Raw genomic sequence first — 19,632 nt, 5'->3', positions numbered from 1 at the left:
AAATACATGGAGGCTAAAGAGCATCCTACTGAAGAATGAATGGGTCAACCAGGAAATTAAAGAAGAATTAAAAAAATACATGGAAACCAATGAAAATGAAAACACAACTGTTCAAAATCTTTGGGATGCAGCAAAGGCAGTCCTGAGAGGAAAGTATATAGCAATACAAGCCTTTCTCAAGAAACAAGAAAGGTCTCAAGTACACAACCTAACCCTACACCTAAAGGAGCTGGAGAAAGAACAGCAAATAAAGCCTAAACCCAGCAGGAGAAGAGAAATCATAAAGATCAGAGCAGAAATCAATGAAATAGAAACTAAAAGAACAGTAGAACAGATCAACGAAACTAGGAGCTGGTTCTTTGAAAGAATTAACAAGATTGATAAGCCCCTGGCCAGACTTACCAAAAAGAAGAGAGAAATGACCCAAATCAACAAAATCATGAATGAAAGAGGAGAGATCACAACCAACACCAAAGAAATACAAACAATTATAAGAACATACTGGGAGCAACTCTATGCCAGCAAATTAGATAACCTGGAAGAAATGGATGCATTCCTAGAGATGTATCAACTACCAAAACTGAACCAGGATGAAATAGAAAACCTGAACAGACCTATAACCACTAAGGAAATTGAAGCAGTCATCAAAAATCTCCCAACAAACAAGAGCCCAGGGCCAGATGGCTTCCCAGGGGAATTCTACCAAACATTTAAAGAAGAATGAATACCTATTCTTCTGAAACTGTTCCAAAAAATAGAAATGGAAGGAAAACTTCCAAACTCGTTTTATGAGGCCACCATTACCTTGATCCAAAAACCAGACAAAGACCCCATCAAAAAGGAGAATTACAGACCAATATCCCTGATGACAATGGATGCAAAAATTCTCACCAAAATACTAGCCAATAGGATCGAACAGTACATTAAAAGGATTATTCACCACGACCAAGTGGGATTTATCCCTGGGCTGCAAGGTTGGTTCAACAACCGCAAATCAATCAATGTGATACAATACATTAACAAAAGAAAGAACAAGAATCATATGATCCTCTCAATAGATGCAAAAAAAGCTTTTGACAAAGTACAGCATCCTTTCTTGATCAAAACTCTTCAGAGTACAGGGAAAGAGGATACATACCTCAATATCATAAAAGCCATCTATGAAAAACCTACAGCGAATATTATTCTCAATGGGGAAAAACTGAGAGCTTTCCCCCTAAGGTCAGGAACGCGGCAAGGATGTCCACTATCACCACTGCTATTCAACATAGTATTGGGAGTCCTAGCCACAGCAATCAGACAACAAAAAGAAATCAAAGGCATCCAAATCGGCAAAGAAGAAGTCAAACTCTCACTCTTTGCAGATGATATGATACTTTATGTGGAAAACCCAAAAGACTCCACCCCAAAACTGCTAGAACTCCTACAGGAATTCAGTCAAGTGGCAGGATATAAAATCAATGCACAGAAGTCAGTGGCATTCCTATACACCAACAACAAGACAGAAGAAAGAGAAATTAAGGAGTCGATCCCATTTACAATTGCACCCAAAACCATAAGATACCTAGGAATAAATCTAACCAAAGAGACAAAGGATCTGTACTCAGAAAACTAGAAAATACTCATGAAAGAAATTGAGGAAGACACAAAGAAATGGAAAAATGTCCCATGCTCATGGATTGGAAGAACAAATATTGTGAAGATGTCAATGCTACCTAGAGCAATCTACACATTCAATGCAATCCCCATCAAAATACCATCCACTTTTTTCAAAGAAATGGAACAAATAATCCTAAAATTTGTATGGAACCAGAAAAGACCCCGCATAGCCAGAGGAATATTGAAAAAGAAAAGCAAAGCCGGTGGCATCACAATTCCGGACTTCAAGCTCTATTACAAAGCTGTCATCATCAAGACAGCATGGTACTGGCACAGAAACAGACACATAGATCAATGGAACAGAATAGAGAGCCCAGAAATGGACCCTCAACTCTATCGTCAACTAATCTTCGACAAAGCAGGAAAGAATGTCCAATGGAACAAAGACAGTCTCTTCAACAAATGGTGTTGGGAAAATTGGATAGACACATGCAGAAGAATGAAACTGGACCACTTCCTTACACCACACACAAAAATAGACTCCAAATGGTTGAAAGACCTCAGTGTGAGACAGGAGTCCATCAAAATCCTAAAGGAGAACACAGGCAACAACCTCTTTGACCTCAGCCAAAGCAACTTCTTCCTAGAAACATCGCCAAAGGCAAGGGAAGCAAGGGCAAAAATGAACTATTGGGACTTCATCAAGATAAAAAGCTTTTGCAAAGCAAAGGAAACAGTCAACAAAACCAAAAGACAACCGACAGAATGGGAGAAGATATTTGCAAATGACAGATAAAGGGCTAGTATTCAAAATCTATAAAGAACTCATCAAACTCAACACCCGAAGAACAAAGAATCCAATCAAGAAATGGGCAGAAGACATGAACAGACCTTTTTCGAAAGAAGACATCCAAATGGCCAACAGACACATGAAAAAGTGCTCAATATCGCTCGGCATCAGGGAAATCCAAATCAAAACCTCAATGCGATACCACCTCACACCAGTCAGAATGGCTAAAATTAACAAGTCAGGAAACGACAGATGTTGGCGGGGATGCGGAGAAAGGGGAACCCTCCTACACTGTTGGTGGGAATGCAAGCTGGTGCAGCCACTCTGGAAAACTGTATGGAGGTTCCTCAAAAAGTTCAAAATAGAGCTACCATATGACCCAGCAATTGCACTACTGGGTATTTACCCCAAAGATACAAAAGTAGGGATCCGAAGGGGTACGTGCACCCCGATGTTTATAGCAGCAATGTCCACAATAGCCAAACTGTGGAAAGAGCCAGGATGTCCATCGACAGATGAATGGATAAAGAACTAGTGGTATATATATATACAATGGAATATTATGCAGCCATCAAAAGGAATGAGATCTTGCCATTTGCAACGACGTGGATGGAACTGGAGGGTATTATGTTGAGTGAAATAAGTCAAAAAGAGAAAGACATGTATCATACGATCTCACTGATATGAGGAATTCTTAATCGCAGGAAACAAACTGAGTGTTGTTGGAGTGGGGGGTGGGGTGGGAGGGATGGGGTGACTGGATGATAGACACTGGGGAGGGTATGTGCTCTGGTAAGCGCTGTGAATTGTGCAAGACTGTTGAATCTCAGATCTGTACCTCTGAAACAAATAATGCAGTATATGTTAAGAAAAAAAAAAAAAAGAAGAAGAAGGTAGTGGGAGGGGAAGAATGAAGCGGGGGAAACTGGAGGGGTAGACGAACCATGAGAGACGATGGACTCTGAAAAACAAACAGGGTTCTAGAGGGGAGGGGGGTGGGAGGATGGGTTAGCCTGGTGGTGGGTATTGAGGAGGGCACACTCTGCATGGAGCACTGGGTGTTGTGCACAAACAATGAATCATGGATCACTTCATCTAAAACTAATGATTTAATGTATGGGGATTAACATAAGAATAAAAAAATAAAAATTAAATAAATAAAAAGATTAAAAAAAAATTACCTAAAACAAAAAATATTAGCAGTAAGTACTACATATATATATACACATATATGTATGTGTATATATATATCTATTTCCCAATATTTTCCATATATTCACATAAAATTTACAAAAATTAGCTTTTCATTTCATAATCTGCATTTTAAAATTAAAAACATATTATGAACTCATTTCCAGTCTACTGAATATGCTTTTACAAAATAATTTTCATGGCCATTTAGCATCTGTTTGTACAATATATACCAAAGAAGCATATATATATATATTTTTTAAGATTTTATTTATTTATTTAATTGACAGAGAGAGAGACAGTGAGAGAGGGAACACAAGCAGAGGGAATGGGAGAGGGAGAAGCAGGCTTCCCGCGGAGCAGAGAGCCGGATGCGGGGCTCGATCCCAGGACCCTGGGGTCACGACCTGAGCCGAAGGCAGACGCTTAAGGACTGAGCCACCCAGGCGCCAGCGAAGCATATGTATTTTAATGTAATGGTTGATGAAACAAAAGTGCACAGTGATTCAGCAGATTAATGAAGTACATATAGAATGCATTTGACCATATTCCTCTTGATTGAAAGAGTCAAACAGTACAGCCACCCAGGGGTAAACTTTGAAACACAGACCAAAATTTATTCTCCTTTGCTTCCTAGATGCACAGCAAGGGAATATCCTTGGGTGGGTATTTTCCAGCAAGAAGAAAAACGTTCTCACTAATTTCTCGGCAGAAAGAAAATGCACAGTGAGAAGGACTGATGTGTGCTACGTCCAGGGCACCCGCACTGCTGTGGGCTGGTGCTTCCTCCCCAGGGAGAGACCCAATGCCCATAGGGCAGCAGCCCATTTCCATCACAGGGGTGAGCACCAGGCGCTAGGACAAAACCATATGCATGACCACCATGCGCTGGGTCTGAAACAACATCTTGGTTGCTGAGTGCCTGCAAGCGCAGAGCTGCTCCACACTGCCCAGCAGGGTAAGCGACTGCATCACTGGTGGATCTGGCCTGACCCTAAGGAATGCACTTCCTTCTTAGTGAAGTGAGAATGACCCACACACAGATTTCTCTCGCACCGCAGCATGCTTCTGATTCTCCTTTTCCTGAGCCTGAGCCTCTGCTTCCAGAAACAACACGCCTTCATGTCCCTTTCTGAACCTCTGCACTTCTTGTGAACACACAGACATTTCTCATTTTGTCCAGAATGTCAGAACTTTTTTTTTTTCTTCTTCCAATTTTACTGAAACATGACAAAATGAGGCAATGCTCCTCTTCTACCCGATGGGAGCCCTTCCTCCCCAGTGAATTTCTCAACTTATCATTGGTGGCAAAGGACTTTTCACATCATCATATAACGTTGCTACAAGAAAGGATCTTGTGAATCATAGAGTTAACTTTAACTTTTTATGAATGCAGAAACGAATACTTAGGGTAGTTTGAAAATTTGTCCAACATCACAAAAGTAACTGAAAACCTGAGATTACAATTCAGAAATCCTATTTCCTAGGTAAGTATCCTTTCATTGGCTCCAAAATGCAAGCATAGAAAGGAGGAAAGAATTCTATCCCAAAAATTCTGACCGTGAATTTTACCTTTCCCACCATCTTTTATGTCTAAGAAATTTCAATGCACACAACTCATTCCATTCAACAGGGCTAAATTTTAATTGTTCTTTCATTCAACAAACATTTATTACACACCAAAAATGCATCGATTACTTTGCCATGTGCTAGAGATGAATGGTTAGCAAGATATGGTTTCTTCCCTAAAAGCGATCATCTTTAGTAAATAGCGAATTACAACATAGTATTCCAAGTGGGATGCACTTTGTACAGCAGGGATAAGTACAGGGTGTTATGGACTTAAATAATTCAAGCCTCTTAACACAATTTAAAAAGTCAGAAGAGCTTCCTAAAAAAAAGTTTTCAAAAGTAACACAGTCAGATAAAGGGGGATGGGGAAAATAGGAAAAATAAAAACCATCAGATTTAATCAAACTTTGGACAAATCCTTAGCCTGTCCCTAACTCCTCAGGACCATTACCTACTCTGGCCTTCCTTATATGCTCTTTCTCCTAGTGAAATCCCTGTCTCAAGCAACAGGATAAGGCTTGTTACAGCAATTATAAACATTAAAATCCTATTCAGTCAAAGAAAATAACTGGAAAAAACCTTTGTTTTGATCTCTACTTACATCTCTTCTTTACCAAAGCATTATTATTCTCCACAAAATATAACTGTATGATGCATAAGATATTTGGCCTTCTTGTGCATGAAGGAGTATGATTTTAAAACGCTGCTGGGTAGATTCTTAAAGATTAATGAGGCATTCAAAAATTCCTATAATTTTGAGTGGGGAGAAAAATTGAAGAACTAAATAGGCCTGCAGTGTAGTCTCTGGGTCATGAATAATCTTCTCTAAAGTGTCTATAGTTAAATAAGGACTGTCTCTCACTGAGAGGATAAGGGCAAATTATTTCACATACTGCTGGAAATTGGGTGAAAATCTCTTAAATACAGATATTCAAGTCTCTTAAATTTTATTAAAGGTTTAAATAATAATTTAAAAATTTATGTTCCATGCTTTATGATGAAATAACACACTTATATTTTATATGCCTTAGAATATTTCCATAAAATTTAAAATAATTTTCTATAAATTAGAAATCAACATAGGATGAATGTTTAAAATATATATAAAATGATGTACAAAGTACTTAATGTGTTAATACAATTCAGTATTTCTCAGAGAAAGACAGTTATATGATCTCACTGATATGTGGAATTTAAGAAACGAAACAGAGGATCATAGGTGTAGGGATAACTAAAACAAGATGAAATGAGAGAGGGAGACAAACCATAAGAGACTCTTAATCATAGGAAACAAACTAAGGGTTGCTGGCGGGGGTGGGGGTGCAAAGATGGGGTAACTAGGTGATGGACATTAAGGAGGGCACATGATGTAATGAGCACTGGGTATTATGTAAGACTGATGAATCACTGAACTCTACCTCTGAAATTAATAATACACTGTATGTTAATTAATTGAATTTAAATTAAAAAATTAAACAAAATTAAATTCAATATTCCTTTAAAGGAGATACAGGTAAAATATCGAAATTTTACTAATCAGATGCACTATATTCAAAGCATTTCAAATTGGCATAAGAAAGTTTTGACCCGGGTGCCTGGGTGGCTCAGTTGGTTAAGCGACTGCCTTCGGCTCAGGTCATGATCCTGGAGTCCCAGGATCGAATCCCGCATCAGGCTCCCTGCTCGGCAGGGAGCCTGCTTCTCCCTCTGACCCTCCTCCCTCTCAGGCTCTCTGTCTCTCATTCTCTCTCTCTCAAATAAATAAATAAAATCTTAAAAAAAAAAAAAAAAAGAAAGTTTTGACCAAAGCTCATTAAGAAAAAAACCATGAATATATCTAATTATTTCCTGCCTATTTTTAAGAAAAAAAAACTTACTAAGGTATCAGAATGGATAAAAACACTAGACCCATCTATATCCTGCCTATACAAGACTCATTTTAGACCTCAAGACAACTGCAGATGGAAGTTGAGGGGATAGAGAACCATCTATCATGCTAATGGACATCAAAAGAAAGCCAGAGCTAGTATCATCCTCAATGGGGAAAAGCGGAGAGCCTTTCCCTTAAGATCAGAACACGACAAGGATGTCCACTCTCGCCACTTTGTTCAACGTAGTACTAGAAGTCCTGGTAACAGCAATCAGACAACAAAAAGAAATAAAAGGTGTTCAAACTGGCAAAGAAGTCAAACTCTCTCTCTTTGCAGCTGACATGATACTTCATGTGGAAAATCCAAAAGACTCCACCCCCAAATTACTAGAACTCATATAGCAGTTCAGTAATGTGGCAGAATACAAAATCAATGCACAGAAATCAGTTGCTTTCTTATACACTAACAACGCAACTGTAGAAAGAGAAATTAGAGAAACGATTCCATTTACAATAGCACCAAAAACCATAAGATACCTCGGAATAAACCTAACCAAAGAGGTAAAGGATCTATACTCTAGGAACTACAGAACACTCATGAAAGAAATTGAAGAAAACACAAAAAGATGGAAAAACATTCCATGCTTACGGATTGGAAGAATAAACATTGTTAAAATGTCTATGCTGCCCATAGCAATCTATACCTCCAACGCCATCCCAATTAAAATTCCAATGACATTTTTCAAAGTGCTGGAACAAACAATCCTAAAATTTGTATGGAATCAGAAAAGGCCCTGAATAGCCAAGGAAATGTTGAAAAAGAAAAACAAAGCTGGGGGCATGACATTGCCTGATTTCAAGCTATATTATAAAGCAGTGATCACCAAGAGAGCATGGTACTGGCACAAAAACAGACATATAGACCAATGGAACAGAATAGAGAACCCAGATAAAGACCCTCCACTCAATGGTCAAATAATCTTAGACAAAGCAGGTAAAAATATGCAATGGAAAAAAGACAGTCTCTTCAATAAATGGTGCTGGGAAAACTGGACAGCTATATACAGAAGAATGAAACTCGACCATTCTCTAACACCATACTCAAAGATAAACTCAAAATGGATGAAAGAACTCCATGTGAAAGAGGAATCCATCAAAGTCCTAGGGGAGAACATAGGCAATAACCTCTTTGACATCGGCCACAGCAACTTCTTTCAAGATCCATCTCCAAAGGCTAGTGAAGCAAAAGCAAAAATGAACTTTTGGGACTTCATCAAGATAAAAAGCTAGTGCACAGCAAAGGAGACAGTCAACAAAACAAAGAGGCAACCCACAGAATGGGAGAAGATATTTGCAAATGACACTATAGACAAAGAGCTATAGATCTATAAAGAACTTCTCAAACTCAACACCCAAAACAAATAAATCAAAAAATGGGCAGAAGACATGAACAGACACTTCTCAAAAGGAGATATACAAATGGCTAGCAGACACATGAAAAAATGTCTATCATCATTAGCCTTCAGGGAAATCCAAATCAAAACCACATTGAGATACCACTTTATACCAGTTAGAATGGCAAAAATTGACAAGGCAAGAAACAACAAATGTTGGGGAGGTTGTGGAGAAAGGGGAACCCTCTCACACTGTTGGTGGGAATGCAAGTTGGTATAGCCACTTTGGAAAACAGTGTGGAGGTTCCTTAAAAAAATTAAAAACAGAGTTGCCCTATGACCCAGCAATTGCACTACCAGGTATTTACTCCAAAGATACAGATGTAGTGAAAATAAGGGCCACATGCACCCCAAAGTTCATAGCAGCAATGTCCACAATAGCCAAACTGTGGAAGGAGCTGAGATGCCCTTCAACAGACGAATGGATAAAGAAGACGTGGTCCATATATACAATGGAATACTACTCAGCCATCAGAAAGGATGAATACCCAACTTTTAGATCAACATGGATGGGACTGGAAGGGATTATGCCAAGTGAAATAAGTCAAGCAAAGAAAGTCAATTGTCATATGGTTTCACTTATTTGTGGAACATAAGGAATAGCATGGAAGACATTAGTAGAATGAAGAGAAAAACGAAGCAGGGGAAATCGGAGGGGGAGATGAACCATGAGAGACTATGGACTCCAAGAAACAAACTGAGGGTTTTAGAGGGGAGGGAAGTAGGGGTATGCATTAGCCTGGTGATGGGTATTAAGGAGGGCACATATTGCATGGAGCACTGGGTGTTATATGCAAACAATGAATCGTGGAACACTACATCAAAAACTAATGATGTACTGTATGGTGACTAACATAACATAATAAAATTAAATTAAAAAAAAAAAGAAAGCCAGAGTAGCCATACTTATTTCAGACAAACTAGATTTTAAACCAAAGTCTGTAACAAGAGATGAAGAAGAACATTTTATCATAATAAAGGGGTCTATCCATCAAGAAACTAACAATTGTAAATATTTATGTCCCCAACTTGGGAGCACTCAAATATATAAAACAATTAATAACAAACATAAAGAAACTCATAGATAATAATACAATAATGGTAGGGGACTTTAACACCCCACTCACAGCAATGGACAGATCATCTAAGTAGAAGATCAATAAGGAAACAAGGGCTTTGAATGACACACAGGACTAGATGGACTTCACAGATACATTCATAACATTCCATCCTAGAGCAGCAGAATACATATTCTTTTCGAATACACATTCTCCAGAACAGATCACATACTGGATCACAAATCAGCCTTCAACAAGTACAAAAAGAATGAGATCATACCATGCATATTTTCAGACCACAACGCTATGGAACTTGAAATCAACCACAAGAAAAAATTTGGAAAGACCACAAATACATGGAGATTAAAGAACATCCTACTAAAGAATGAATGGGTTAACCAGAAAATTAAAGAAGAAATGAAAAAAATACATGGAAGCAAAGGAAAATGAAAACACGACAGTCCAAAACCTTTGAGATGCAGCAATGGCAGTCCTAAGAGGGAAGAATATAGCAATACAGGCCTTCCTCAAGAAGCAAGAAAAGTCCCAAATACACAACCGCACCTTACACCTAAAGGAGCTAGTAAAGAAACAGCAAATAAAGCCTAAAACCAGCGGAAGAAGGGAAATAATAAAGATTAGAGCAGAAATAAACAACATAGAAACAAACAAACAACAGTAGAATAGATCAATGGAACTAAGAGCTGGTTCTTTGAAAGAATTAATAAAATCGAAGCCCCTAGCCAGACTTATCAAAAAGAAAAGAGAGAGGACTCCAATAAATAAAATCACGAATGAAAGAGGAAAGAACACAACCAACACCACAGAAATACAAACAATCATGGGAGAATATTATGAAAAATTACATGCCAATGAACTGGGCAATCTGGAGAAATGGACAAATTCCTAGGAACATACAAACTACCAAAAACTGAAACAGGAAGAAATAGGAAATTTGAACAGACCCATAAGCAGCAAAGAAGTTGAAACAGTAATCAAAAATCTCCCAACAAACAAAAGTCCAGGGCCTGATGCTTCCCAGGGAATTCTACTAGACATGTGAAGAAGAGTTAATACCTCTTCTCCTACCATTCCAAAAAAATAGAAAGGAAAGGAAAACTTCCAAACTCATTCAACGAAGCCAGCATTACCTTGACTCCAAAACTAGACAAAGACCACACTAAAAAGGAGAATTACAGGCCAATATCCCTGATGAACATGGATACAAAAATTCTCAACAAGATACTAGAAAATCGAATCAAACACTACATTAAAAGAATCATCCACCATGATCAAGTGGGATTTATTTCTGGGTTGCAGGGGTGGTTCAACATTCTCAAATCAATCAATGTGATATACCACATTAATAAAATAAAGGATAAGAACCATATGCTCCTCTCAATAGATGCAGAAAAGACATTTGACAAAATATAGCATCCATTCTTGACAAAAACCCTCAACAAAGTAGGGATAGATGGAACATGCCTCAACATCATAAAGGCCATATATGAAAGACCCACAGCTAATATCATCCTCAATGGGGAAAACTTGAGAGCCTTTCCCCTATAGTCAGGAATAAGATAAGGATGTCTGTTCTCACCATTACTATTTAACACAGTACTGGAAGTCTTAGCCTCAGCAGTCAGATAACAAAACAAAACAAAAAAGCATCCAAATTGGCAAGGAAGAAGTCAAACTTTCACTATTTGCAGATGACACAATGGTCTATGTAGAAAACCCAAGAGACTCCACCAGAAAATTGCAAGAACTAATACATGAATTAAGCAAAGTCACAGGATATAAAATCAATGTACAGAAATCTGTTGCATTTCTATACACCAACAAAGCAGCAGGAGAAAAAGAATTCAAGGAATTGATCCCATTTACAAATGTACCTAAAACAGTAAGATGCTTGGAATAAACTTAACCAAAGAGGTAAAGATCTATACTCTGAAAACTATAGAATACTTATGAAGGAAACTGAAGAGGACACAAAGAAATGGAAAAATATTCCATGCTCATGGATTAGGAGTACAAACATTCCTAAAATGTCTGTACTACCCAAAGCAATCTACAGATTTAATGCAATCCCTATAAAGATATCACCAGCATTTTTCACAGAGCTAGAACAAAGAATCCTAAAATTTGTATGGAACCACAAAAGACCCCGAATAGCCAAAGCAGTCCTGAAAAAGAAAAGCAAAACTGGAGGCATCACAATTCTGGATTTCAAGCTCTATTACAAAGCTGTCATCATCAAGACAGTATGGTACTGGCACAAAAACAGACAAAAAGCTCAATGGAACAGAACAGAAAACCCAGAAATGGACCTACAGCTACATGGTCAACTAAACTTTGACAAAGCAGGAAAGAATATCCAATGGAAAAGAAGACAGTCTTTTCAACAAATGGTGTTGGGAAAATTGGACAGCTACATGCAGAAGAATGAAACTGGATGACTTTCTTAAAGCCATAAACAAAAATAAATTCAAAATTGACGAAAGACTAAATGTGAGACAAGAATCCATCAAAATCCTGGAGGAGAACACAGGCAGCAACCACTTTGACCTCGGCCATAGCAACTGCTTCCTAGACACACTGCCAGAAGGGAAACAAAAGCAAAAATAAAACGTTGGGACTTCATCAAGATAAAAAGCTTTTGCACAGCAAAGGAAACAGTCAACAAAACTAAAAGGCAGCCTATGGAACTGGAGAAGATATTTACAAATGACATATATGAAAAGGGCTAGAATACAAAATCTATAAAGAACGTATCAAACTCAACACCCAAGAAACAAACAATCCAAGCAAGAAATGGGCAGAAGACATGAACAGACATTTCTCCAAAGAAGACATCCAGATGGCCAACAGACACATGAAAAGATACTCACCATCACTCATCATTAAGGAAATACAAATCAAAACCTCAATGAGATATCACCTCACACTTGTCAGAATGGCTAAAATCAACAACACAAGAAACACCAGGTGTTGGCGAGAATGTGGAGAAAGGAGAACCCTCGTGCACTGTTGGTGGGAATGCAAACTGGTGCAGCCACTCTGGAAAAGAGTATTGAGGTTCATCAAAAAGTTGAAAATACAACTACCACAATCGAGCAATTATACTGCTAGATATTTACCCAAGGGTTACAGAAACACTGACTGGAAGGGGCACATGCACCCCAGTGTTTATAGCAGCATTATCAACAATAGCCAAACTATGGAAAGAGCCCAGATGTCCACTGACGGATGGATAAAGAAGATGTGGTATATATACAATAGACTATTACTCAGCCATCAAAAGGGATGAAATCTTGCCATTTGCAATGACATAGATTAAAGCAGAAAGGTATTATACTAAGTGAAATAAGTCAGTCAGAGAAGGACAAATACCCTATGATTTTACTCATATATGGAATTTAAAAAACAAAACAGATGAACATATAGAAGAGGGAAAAAAAGACAGAGAGGGAGGCAAACCATAAGAGACTCTTAATGATAAAGAAGAAACTGGGGGTTGATGGAGGGAGGTGGGCAGGGGATGGGCTGGATGAGTGATGGGCATTAAAGAGGGCACTCGTGATGAGCACCGGGTATTGTATGTAAGTGATGAATCACTGAATTCTACTCCTGAAACCAATACTGCATTGTATATTAACTAAAATTTGAAAAAAAAAAAAAAAGAAATTAAGAAGGATTTTATGATAATTTTATGGTAATATTTTAGCACTAAAAGGTAATTACCAAGGTCTTGCTTTTAGGAATTGAAGTCATTCTCTTTTGTCTCTAACTCTGAATATGTGAGGATTTTTATTTTTAAAGGAAAAAGCTCAATGATAATCTTTAAGTAAATGATTTTAAAGTCACATATCAGAGAACATATATATTAAATATATATATATGTTCAAAAAAAGTTTATATTAATGAAACTGAAAGATTTGAAATGTGAACAGATATGGAGAAAATTACCCACTGGGAGCTATGCATTTTACTGCCGTGTGGTTTACGTACTTTCCTTCTGAAACAACCCAGTAACCACACCAAGGTCAGCTCTGTCCTCACCTGCTCTCATCGTGTCTATCCCGGTCAAGACTCCTGTCTGGATCCTATTCCTCGGAGCCAGGGAGCACCTCCAACCAGTCTGCTTATTCTGATTACTCTGTGCCAAACTCTCCTTTCCTGACTTGACTCAATTTTCCTATTTCTAGTGGCTGACTCAGATTTGACCTGTCTCCTGCCTGGATCCAATAAATGAATTTTGAAGAGGTCCCATGCATCTGGTCTTCCTCTTATGACCTCATTACATTTCTGCCATTTTACTTGGAGCTAAATAATGTCACCGGGTCCAAGTGACCTCGGTAACATGAGAGTATCCTAAGTTGTTAAAGAAATCACCACAGTTGACATACATCCAGTATGTAGATTCATCCGTTAATTCTTAAAAAAAATTCACATATATTCTTTAGCTTTTGACACTAATGAGATATATTTAAGGTTATCCAACTATGACCTAGAGACAAGATTCAGCATGTTTCATCATTAATTCTATTTGCAAAATACTTCTCTGGCTCTCCGCTTTCTGGTCACATGGTAAGATTTCATGTCCCTACACCTCTGAAGTTAGGCATGGTCATGTGATCTTTCTTTGGCCAGTAAAATGTCAGCAGAAAAGCAAACAGCGCTATATTCAGGACTCTCTCCCTCTGCTAGATGAGTATGAAACCATGGGTTAAGAATCCCCATCAGCCTGGGTAACAGGTGGAAGCAGTCCCCTTCTGACCCTTGGAGATAGAGCATAAGAAATAACCTTTCATTGAATTAAACTACTAAGATTTTCATGCAGTTTAATACTGCAGCATTATCTAGCCCATTTTTACTAACACAGCCACTAAAGAGAGCCTAAATGAATTAGCACATGTATACACTCGACAGGCGCTATAATCTAATCAGTACCTGGAGAATACTTTCAGCATGAAGCAGTGAGGCCAAGTTCAAAGGTGCCATCTATTTAATTTTACACAGAAAAAGACAGGCATTTCTCCTTCTTTTGTCTGAAAGAAATTATATACTCTTTTTTTTAAGATTTTATTTATTTGTCAGAGAGAGAGACAGAGATCACAAGCAGGGGTAGGGGCAGAGGCAGAGAGAGAAGCAGACTCCCCGCTGAGCAGGGAACCCCATGTGGGGCTCAATCCCAGGACCCTGAGATCGTGACCTGAGCCGAAGGAAGATGCTTAACCAACTAAGCCACCCAGGTGTTCCAAGGAATTATATACTCTTACTCTCCAAAACAGCCTTTCTTCTAAAATAAGGGTGCAAGAGATCAAGGCCAGACTTTTCATCTCAAGATATCTGTAAAAGCTGCAACTCTCACAGGACAAAATCAAAGTTAAAAACATCATTTGATTTAATCACACAAGTCACATCATCTGTTAACTATGTGTAAACTGATCCTTCTGTTGATGAATTAGGTATGTGTTCATTTGAAGATTACGATTTAATATACTTTACTAAATTACAAGCATTGTGTCTTTACATGGCATTCTAAATGACCATAATGATACCCGATGCGGGTCATCCAGTGCGACAGTCAGGAAAGAATTCTTAAGGCATTTCACGGTGCAAACAGGTGCTTTTATTAAAGTGACAGGACCTGTGGACAGGGATGGTGAGGAGTGACTGATCATGTACTTGTTAGTTAGTGGGGGTTGGGGGTAAGTAAGTCTCTAAGGAATCTGCACACATTGAAAGTGAGGTTTACAGGATCTTGGAGGTCTGGCGTTGTCAAGATAAGATTACCCTTTATTAACTAGTAAAACAGTATTCATGAGACCCTTAGGGAATGTCACATTTTGCATGTCTCAGATGAGTATCAGTTGTAAGACAAAACATTTTTGGTTTCATTCTTTCTGCCTTTGTTTTCCTCATCAATTACTAATACCTACATATTTTATTTATTCACATATTTTACAGTAAATAATTAATAACCTCATGATTAAACCATCCAGTGTTCAAATTTCTTATAACATTATTTTTGAGCAAAAAGAAAAAAAAAAACTTTTATGAAAGCCCTTCCAAAGCAAATTTATGTTAAATCTGTACTCATGACTTGTAAATGGTTTTGTTGTTGTTGTTGTTGTTGTTGTTTTAAGATTTTATTTATTTATTTGACAGAGAGAAACAGAGTGAGAGAGGGAACACAAAGCAGGGGGAGTGGGAGAGGGAGAAGCTGGCTTCCCACGGAGCAGGGAGCCCGATGTGAGGCTCGATCCCGGGACCCTGGGATCATGATCTGAGCTGAAGGCAGACGCTTAATGACTGAGCCACCCAGGCACCCCGACTTGTAAATGGTTTTTAAAATTCTCAAAACAGGAAAGTGTTTTTTGAAAATGAAAATCCTATTTGTCCAGAAAAAATGGAGAAACAAAAATGCAAGAAGCATATTCAAATTAATGACTGTGTTCGTAGTTATAACACATTGTTTGTTATATTCTTCTAACTTGTTTTAAAATTGTTGATTTAGGGGTGCCTGGGTGGCTCAGTTGGTTAAGCGTCTGCCTTCCGCTCAGGTGATGATCTCGGGGTCCTGGGATCAAGTCCCACGTCAGGCTCCCCGCTCAGTGTGGAGACTGCTTCTCTCTCTCCCTCTACCTCTCCCCGGGCTTGTGCAATCTCTCTCTTGCCTGCTCTCTCTCAAATAAATAAAATCTAAAAAAAAAAAAAATAGTTGATTTATATTTGAAGCTATATAAGGTCATTAGGGATTTTCTTCTATAATGTTAGCTCCATTATACTATGAGATCATCAGTGATATAACTGCAGAAAGAAAATTTAAAGATTATAAACTTGAAAACTCCCCATTATAGCAGGGTGGGAAAATTATTTACAATATCTATAACAAATCTTCTTAATAACAGCCTTTTTAATCAAAATCCTTTGGCTGGGGGGCACCTGGGTGGCCCAGTTGGTTGAGCATCTGACTCTTGGTTTCGGCTCAGGTTGTGATCTCAGGGTCGTGAGATCAAGCCCCACATGGGCTCTGTGCTCAGTGCAGACTCTGCCTCAGATTCTCTCTCCCTTTCCCTCTGCCCCCCCACCTCTTGTGCTCTCTCTCCCTAAAATGAATAAACATTTTTCTTTTAATTCTTGGTTCATCATTTTAGCTATAAGAACAGGATTCGCAAACAAAACTTTGAGAATTTCTTGCTGAAATACATTTTATAATGGATAAATGTCCTGAATCTCATTAGAGAAACATAAGTAAAGAATTAGTACAGAACACTGGCTTATTACTCTTGACTACTTACAGAGGTCCCATTTTCTATTATAGGATATTAATGCAGTTTAATTGAATCCACTCCTAAATCAAGGAAGAAATTAATAGCAAAACTTACCACTTTAGGATCGCTTGGGTGGCTCAGTCCGTTAAGCACCCGATTCTTGATTTCCAGTAGGTCATGATCTCAGGGTCCTGAGATGGAGCCCTGCGTCCAGCTCCGCACTGGGCACAGAGTCCGCTTGAGATTCTCTGTCCCTCTCCCCACACCCCTCCCCCCGCACCAGGCCTATGCATGCGCAGGCATACCCATGCACTCTCCCTTAAAAACACTTATTATTTTAAGTACTACATCAAATACTTCATAAGTATCAAGAAAAATACACACAAAGAAAATAGCTCCTAGCATTCTGCCTCGCTAGGCAGACCTCAAATATTGTATTAAAAAAAAAAAAAGAAAGAAAGAAAAAAATTTGGTGAGCTGTAGAGAATCGCAATTTCAATTGTGAGGTTCTTGCACTGTTTTCATTATTACCAAATTTGGTTATCTGGTGTCAAGAATTTTTTCACATTTAGAGTTTCTACTTACTTGCTACTAAAAGGCTACATTATTTAAACTTTCCCCGATTTATTCTGCTGATTTTGTGCTGCTTTACAGCAATTTTTCTTATAGATCTCCAATGTTGAGATATTCCTCATTTACACTCCTTGGTTTAAAGAAATGTGGGAAAGTATGCTCGACCCTGTGATCCGTGGATCTGCAGTTTACATGCATTCATTGTTTTGTTCTCGCTTGTGTTACTGTTTATCTTGCTTCTGAAAACTGTTAGTATAAAGTCAAATGATTTGAGGAATTTTGTGCTAGTTTTTTTTTGTTGTTGTTGCTTGATGTATCAGGCGCCAAGGCTCACATTTTCAAATGTCTTGATACTGTAGGAAGTTGAGCTCTAATGAAACAATTCTACAACTAACTGAAGGTAAGGAGAAGCTGCAAGATACACGGGCACCTAAACATCGCTTTAAATCAAGCTACAGCCCATTAGACTACAAATGAAAAGGCATGAGCATCCTAACGCAAAGCGAGGTGAATGCTGTTCATCTGCAACAGGCTGTAATTAATCTGGAAGGCCACTGCGGCACTCCCCATGATTCCGGGTGCTAGCCCGCTTCTCTCCATACTCCCTGCTGCTATCCCCTTTCAGACCAGCGTCATCTCTCACCCTGATTAATATAGGAGCCTCCAAACTGGCTTCTGTGCAGTGTAAACATGTCTGTGCTCCTCCCGCCTGACCATCTATCAGCGCGGGCATCTCTAGCGTTCCCTGAAAACATGGTCTCTCAGCTTTGTTCACACATCCCCAGTCAAAGGGAGCTCAGTGCCACACATTCGATTCTCAATGAACTAAACTTGTTTCCAAAATTCCAGGACATTGCCTCCCCGTAATCTCGTGTCCTGATTGTAGTTCTGCTCAGGGACGCTACCCAGGTCCAAGCTCCCCTTACCGCTTGGTACCTGCGAGAACCCTGCTTCCTAGCATCCTCTCCATTTTTAGGTCTAGGTATCAACCACACGGCCTGCTTTTCAGACTCATTCACAATCCTTCTTCCTCCTGTACGCACATTTCACTTGCCAGTATTGTAATTAGCAAACCACAGTGATGAGACGACTTCTGGAATGGCTCTGGACCCTCCACGCTGATAACTGGTGAAAAGTGTGAAAACAATGCACACAGCTATTTCAAGTCTCTGTAAATGCAGCAAATGAAGATAAACTTATTCCAGAAAATCCACTGAATCTTGGTCAGAAGGGCAAAGTTCTTGGCATTTAATCTATAACCCACTCCCTCCGTTCTCTCCAGCTCGGTGTATTCGAAACTCTACCCCAGCAGGACGGGCTCCCTCTGTCTCCAGCTCCCAGTCTAGGCCTGCAGCTCTTCCACTGGAGGGTCAAACACCCACATTTAGGACACCCCGGCTCTCTGCTGCAGGAGCTCTACTCCAGGCAAGAGCAGCTGAGAGGCCTGGGGCTCTGCCCCTACCCCACCCGTAGGGCAGAAGGAAACCATGTGTGTGTGACAGACCAGGAACACCAGAGCTCCTATCGCACCTGCCCTGCAGGATGCCTGGGAAGCTAAGGTGTGGTATCCAAGAGAAGGCAGTAACTGTCCTGGCATTTCCTTGAAGGTTCATGACTATTATTATCCTGGAATATGATTCATGTGAACTTGTTGATGCAAACTCATTTAACAGTTAAAATGAACAAAATAAAACACTCTTTTGTGCTTTGAATGCCTCTTAAATATTGATTTCCACTTTTCTAGTTTATATATGCTTTTTAACCTAACCAAGTAAACTTTTCCTTTTATAACTCTTTAACTTTTACTCTGCCTCTGCCACATTTTTCATGTATATTTCATCAACCTAAGTGATGCCTCTCATCTCCCTTCTCTGCTGTCCATCCCCAGTGCAGACTCACTGTCTCTTATCAGGACATAAAATAAACTCCTCACTTCAGTTTCTGCCATAGGAGATTACAAACATCTCTGCCAAATTCATCTAGCTTCCTAAGAAGCCACTTTCCTACTAAGAAATGTCCAAAGATTTCTTACAGCCTACAGAATAAAATTCCTACCCTCACGTTCTTGCTCTCCATCATCTGGCCTCAACTTTCTTCTCTAATTCCCCACCACTGAATGATATCCTAGGAATGAATGAAAAACCCCTTCAGGAAATGATGACTGAGAAATCACACCTGACTGAGTTATTAAAGATTTTTTTTAAAGCCCAACCTGAAAGGGTTAAATGCCTAATCAATTTAATAA

Source organism: Mirounga leonina, unplaced genomic scaffold (assembly GCF_011800145.1).
Source record: "Mirounga leonina isolate KUSES-001 unplaced genomic scaffold, KU_Mleo_1.0 Mir_152, whole genome shotgun sequence".
NCBI lineage: Eukaryota > Metazoa > Chordata > Mammalia > Carnivora > Phocidae > Mirounga > Mirounga leonina.
Note: the sequence above shows the minus strand (reverse complement) of the source record.